At 36.9% G+C, this 6,000-nt stretch overlaps 1 long non-coding RNA gene across 1 annotated transcript in view; it reads left to right on the top strand.

The window, feature by feature from the left end:
• Nucleotides 1–287: 287 nt before the first annotated feature.
• LOC140903793 (uncharacterized) overlaps nucleotides 288–6,000 on the top strand; it is a 173,356-nt gene continuing 167,643 nt past the window's right edge. Inside the window, exon 1 of the long non-coding RNA XR_012156343.1 lies at nucleotides 288–456. This is a non-coding gene — a long non-coding RNA (uncharacterized LOC140903793). The remainder of the gene's footprint in view (nucleotides 457–6,000) is intronic.

The raw sequence follows: 6,000 nt of genomic DNA, 5'->3' as shown, positions 1-6,000 counted from the left end.
CAGTGAATTCTGTCTCTCTATGTTTTTGCTACAGTTGAGCTGCCCCTTCTTTTCATTTTTAAAAGAAATGAGTACTGAAAGAATAAATATTTCTGTCCTGTATAATTAGGGCTCACATGCTCAAAGTTAATTACTTCAAATATAATAATAAATTGGCTCAGTGCTAACAAAGCTGTCACTTGCAAACAATCTAAACTGAGAGGCAATCTGCACTCCAAGTTGAATCATAGACTTTCATCTCTCATCCCTGCTGTAGTTCTTTGCAGCCTGCATTCTGCCATGGCAATAAGAAATAGAAGGGAAAATCCTCTCTTGATCCTTACATTTCAGGAGCAATGGCTTGCAATCTTATTTCTCATTGATGGTGCAAGACATTAATTATAAGATACATAGGAGAAAAATGGTCATAATGAGCAAGCGTTTCAAAGCAGCTTGGGAGATGGCTACTTCTGAAAGGTAATATTGAATACCAAAACCTAAGTACTATTGTCATTTTCATTTTATGTTATGTAAATTGGGTACTGGCTTCTCAGGGGAAATCATGGAAGTGAAATTTAACATTCATCTCTCTTCTTAATCCCTTATTCACAATCCTACCAAGTTTCTCACAACCTTAAATGTGATAGTAACAAAAGTGGTTTGCTTGTTTTTTTACAAAGAACTGTACAGTTTTTGTTTGTTTCTTTATTTATTTTAAGTCATGCTGCTGGGCTCCTACTAGTTCCCACTGAGATCAATGGGAGCTATTGGATGTTTGGTGCTTTTGAAAATCAGGCCACACAGCTCTTTATTGAGCATATATATGCATCGGTCAGTTTGGTTTTATAAATCTGAACTATAATCAGATGTCTGTGGTTCATCCTGCCTTACTTAATGCTGTATCAACATTCTTATGGCAGTTCGTGAGTGAAGATAGTTTTTATATAAAATGCCGTGAAGTTATTTACCATTTTTTGCAACTAGTTCTATGAATTAATCACTAGAACTGTATATGGGAGCATCTATTACCAGACAAATTAGTGAAATGACTTCTAGTGCGAGGGGTGCAGTTAGAGATGACTGAATATGTCCTTAGCAGACCAGTAATGATAATTTGATAATGTAGATAGAGCCCAGATAATGGGGAGGGGGGGTCAGGGTTTTTTAAAATATATATATAGTCAATCAAAAATCCCAAGTGCTGAAGTGAATGCTAGTCTCTACATTAGACCCTAAATTTCAAATGATAGTAAATTTTGTGAATCTTTGAGGAAACCATATTTATTAAATTTTCATGATTTAGAGTGCCTCAAATTTTGGTTGATTAATCTGAGACACCTTTAACTTGAATTCAGGTCACTTTAAGGTGTCCCTTTATGGCCACCCAAAAATTCCAGCATCTCAAATCACTAGTTACTTTTAGAAATTTAAATCCAAATATATACTGTGTTCAAACATTGAAGATAATCACAGAATCATAGAATCATAGAATATCAGGGTTGGAAGGGACCTCAGGAGGTCATCTAGTCCAACCCCCTGCTTAAAGCAGGACCAATCCCCAATTAAATCATCCCAGCCAGGGCTTTGTCAAGCCTGACCTTAAAAACTTCTAAGGAAGGAGATTCTACCACCTCCCTAGGTAACGCATTCCAGTGTTTCACCACCCTCCTAGTGAAAAAGTTTTTCCTAATATCCAACCTAAACCTCCCCCACTGCAACTTGAGTCAGGTGTGGACTCAGTTGAGACAACTAATTGTCAGGTGTATTTTGGTAATCTTGAATGGCCAGATGGTAATGTAAGTAAGGCCATCAGAATTCTAGTGAACATTTGGTTGGTCAAATCCCAGACCTGTTAACCTTCCAGCCATGCTGCAAAGTCCATATTTATTCCCAGGTTTCTTGGCCCCGTCAGATGGGTTGAAAGTTGCAGAAAGCGTTTCTTAGGAGTTCATTTTATTGTTGTATTTGCTGGAGAATATATGCCACTTCATATGTATAAACAGTCAATTGTATATATTTCTGCAATGGCTGCCTAGACTGTAGGATGTATGCCTATAGAGTTTTATAAATTAAAATAAATGATTAATTTAAACAAAATCAATTAAACATGGTGATGGATTTTCTAGTACAAGGAGCCTGTCGTCCTAATCAGGTGAAAAGTTTATCTAAATTGCAGCACACTGTAACCACCATGTAAGGTATGTATGGAGCTTCATTAATGAAGGCAATTTAAAAAGAATGGGGGTGAGATTGGTTCTCATAAAAGTTAATGACTGTTGTAAGACTACTAGCTAGAATTAGACATTGTTGCAGCATTAGGTGGATTCAGACAGACTGGAAGAAGTGATCTGCAAGTTTCCACAATTCACTTTTATCTTGACCTGCAACACCCCTGCTTTTCCATTCCTTCACTTCCCTTAAGCAAAGATTGACAACCGTGCCAAATTATGACAGATTGTGTTGTTGATTTGTAATGTGCACTTTTCTTCCCCCAGGGACTATATAATTATAAGCATAACATAGCAATAAGAGAAACGAATTGGAAACCAAATCCTAAGGAAGAGTGGTATTTTAAGAGAATTGAGGTTCTAAATAGAAAGTAGGGATTTATAAATATAAAATTAGTTATAAGACTTAACCCAAACTGGTTCTGCAGCTTTAGACAATTTAGCACAATAAGCAGTCAAAATAAAATTCACCACTTCCCTGTTATAAAAACTTAATTAACAAAATGTATTAGAGTCTCACTTATTCTCTATAGCCTGTTTATTTTGTGTGTATTATTTTCTAATGTTTTATCTTCCTATACTTTTCTCCCAAAGTCTGTTTCTCTCTGTCACCTAATGTAAGTTATGTCCATCTTTACATGCGCTATTTAATTGTAGCTTTTATATTTGCCTTAGTCTCTCTTTTTCATTCTGTACATTTGTGATTCATTTCCTTTTCACGGCTGTATGCCTCTTTCTCTTTCCCCTTGTCTCTGTGTTTATCCACTGTGCTCTTTGACAACTCTATCTTTCTCCACTCTGTCTCTCCTGCCTAGTTTAGTCTCTTCTGCTTTTTTTTTCCTCCATGTGCTCTCATGTTCATTACCAGTTGTTTTTTGTCTATATCCTTGTTTTTCCCCTTGCTCTCAGCTCCCTCTATTTCTACCTCCTTTCATCTTTCAGTCTCTTAATTTTCCTTCCTTTGTGTTTTGTTTTTCCTAATGGAAATCATCTAGCAAACTAGTCCTGGAAATATGGTGTATTCAGAATATAAATGGAGTCTCATTCAAATGTTTCCATCTTAATACAGTTTTGCCAAACCAAGGAGAATGCTTATTGCAAGGACTGTCCATCTGCTGCTTATGAGAAAGGGGATGGACCACCATAAGCACACAATGTGAATATTTTCCATTTTAGTTTAATGACAGATACATGTGAACATCAAAGGGGTAATAAAACCCAAAATGCAGTTGCTCATTGACATCTGATGATTGCCAGTTTATGAGTTTGAGCATATGTAGTAAAGCCTGACAACAGGAGCAGTACCGGTTCAAGAAAATAAGTCCCTGCAAATTCTTTAAACTGAGCCCGCTGACTGTGAGGCAAAAAATTCACTCAGCGACCTCCTACAATTCCATCTGCTTCAAATTCTTTTGCTTAGCAAGCTATGGAGTTGGGTATGCATGTGTGTTTCTTTCCATTGCGGGGTGATGAGGAAAATAGAATGTACCCAGATCTAGTGCATTTGTAAAGACCACTAGGGGAACAGTGGATGGAGTTCTTCTGGTAAAAAAAAAAAGAGGATCGGAGAAAATGGGCCCAAGATACGTCTGTGATATAAGGGAGAGGCACCCTGATTTGCCACCAACAAGTTTTGCCCTTAACAATGTGCAACACCATAGCATGAGTAGGAAACCTAACACCAGAATTTCAATCTGCCCTGGTCTCCATGCTGCTGCAAATCTGGCTTCACTGTCTGAACCAGCCCTGAACAGGAGGTTTCTTTCTTTTTCTTTTTTTTTTTTGTGAAATTCAGGCAGAAGGAGCTGCATAGAATACATTGCTAAAAATATGTGTGATGCTCAGTAAATTAGAATGTTAGTATATCTAAGAAAATAGTTTAAATAGAATGGAATTTAAAAAATCTACATAGGGCCCAAAACAGAAAATAAAATTATATGTTGACAGGTGCTTATTGTTTCTTGGAATGCAGTTGACCAGTTGTACAGTATAATAGATATGGGAAGATAGTTTGGTATGTTCTCTATGGTATAACTTAAGAAAGTGCCTTATCTGATAGCTTGGTACCTTCGTTCTTTGCCTTTGATGTGCTGCAGTGATAACTAGACTATAAGAAATGTTGCGTAGGAGAAACTATTTCCTTCAGGGAATTTAAAAATACAGATAATTCATCAGTGTGCCCCTCACAGTCAAAGTACTGACCTCCGAGAATGATTCATAAAGATGATTGCTGCTTACCAAGGCAGGTAAGGTGTTGGCTGGACATCACTAAGTAGGCTTTCTTCAGCAAGGGACAAGCTAAGTGTTACACGGATACTACTATTCTTTTTTTTTTTAACCTCAAACAGAGTTGCTCTCTCAACTAGTGCCCAGATATATCTTTTCCCTTTGGTCTTGATTTTGTCCTGGGATTCCTAATATTGCTCCTTCATAAGATTGCAGGATGAAACTTCTATCTAGGCCTCGAACTCTCCTGACTCTAACCCACTGTTTCCACCTCACCTCACCTAACATAAAATATAACCTCAGCCTCCCCCCTTAGACCTGAACTGGTTTAAGCTCCTCCCATGAGAAAGAACAGAGCTTAACCTCTTTACAGAAAATTTCCATGAAAATTGAATAATCACTCAAGGATGTACACAATGAAAACGGTAGCACTGCAAATCAACTCCCAAGGAATGGTTTTCTGCCTCAAGACTGTCTCTATTTGGTAAATATCATGTATTGCCAAAGAAAGAATGTGTATGAAAAATCGTTCAGAAAAGATCAATGGCAAAGTCAGAAAAGTGACCACATGGAATGGCTTTAGCCATTCTCTGTGCCATTCACCTTCCCACTATACCACTCTTAAGACATTCAGGCATAATACCAGCAAAACTTGTGGTTCGTCATGAGTGATAAAGGGATAGAATAGTTACTCTGTGAGTGACCTGATAATGAAACAATTTCACCCCAAAATGAGCTCCCCTTTTGGAGGATTAAACACAATCACCACAAGATGGCTCCCCAACTTCTCCAGATATATTGTTTTTCTGTCAAGCCACTCTCCAGTGAAGACATTGATTATCTTTTAGAAATCTGGAGTATAACTGAGTGGACTAAGGATTAGAGCCTTGCCTAATAAAATAATAGCTATTTTTACATAAAAGCCCAGGGGATCTCTGTGAAAGGTAATTCTGTTACTTTAATTTCTGTACCCCATAAAAAGCTGTTATCTAGTTTGTGCCTCTGTTCATTTTTTTTCTAACAGACAAAGATTGGCTCAGAGAATTCAAACTGATTTGGAGTTTTAAGCCTCTTGCTTTTAAAGGCTAAAGCAGCTTATGCTCCTAAGATTTTTAAGTTTTTTAAGTACCGAGAATTTGAATGTCAGAGTTTTTTTATTATATTTGCTTGTCCTAAATTTGTGGAAAGTAGATATAAAATAAAAGGCCATGAGTCATGGTGTATGGTAAGCTTTGGACAGGATACAAATAATCTGGAATCAAAGTAGATGTATACTATTCTGAAAAAAACAAAAATAAAACAACATCATCTTCTCTCTTCTTATCTACCTTGATGAGGTAGAGACTTTGCAATCAAAACAACTTAGAGATGTCATGATTCAGTTAGTTACAACAGTTTACATACTTTTTAAAACAAGCTAGCAGTTCTGCGTGAAATAGGTGTGGTGTTTCTCTGCAGCTATCTACTTCTGCTTGGAGGAGTAAGAACTAGAAAATGTATCATTACAAAATAAGTTGATAACAGAACAATATCTTAGTTGTGGCACAGGGTAGAAAAAGACAGACTT

Source organism: Lepidochelys kempii, chromosome 1, assembly GCF_965140285.1.
Source record: "Lepidochelys kempii isolate rLepKem1 chromosome 1, rLepKem1.hap1, whole genome shotgun sequence".
NCBI lineage: Eukaryota > Metazoa > Chordata > Testudines > Cheloniidae > Lepidochelys > Lepidochelys kempii.
Note: the sequence above shows the minus strand (reverse complement) of the source record. Positions and strands in the feature narration are given on the sequence as shown.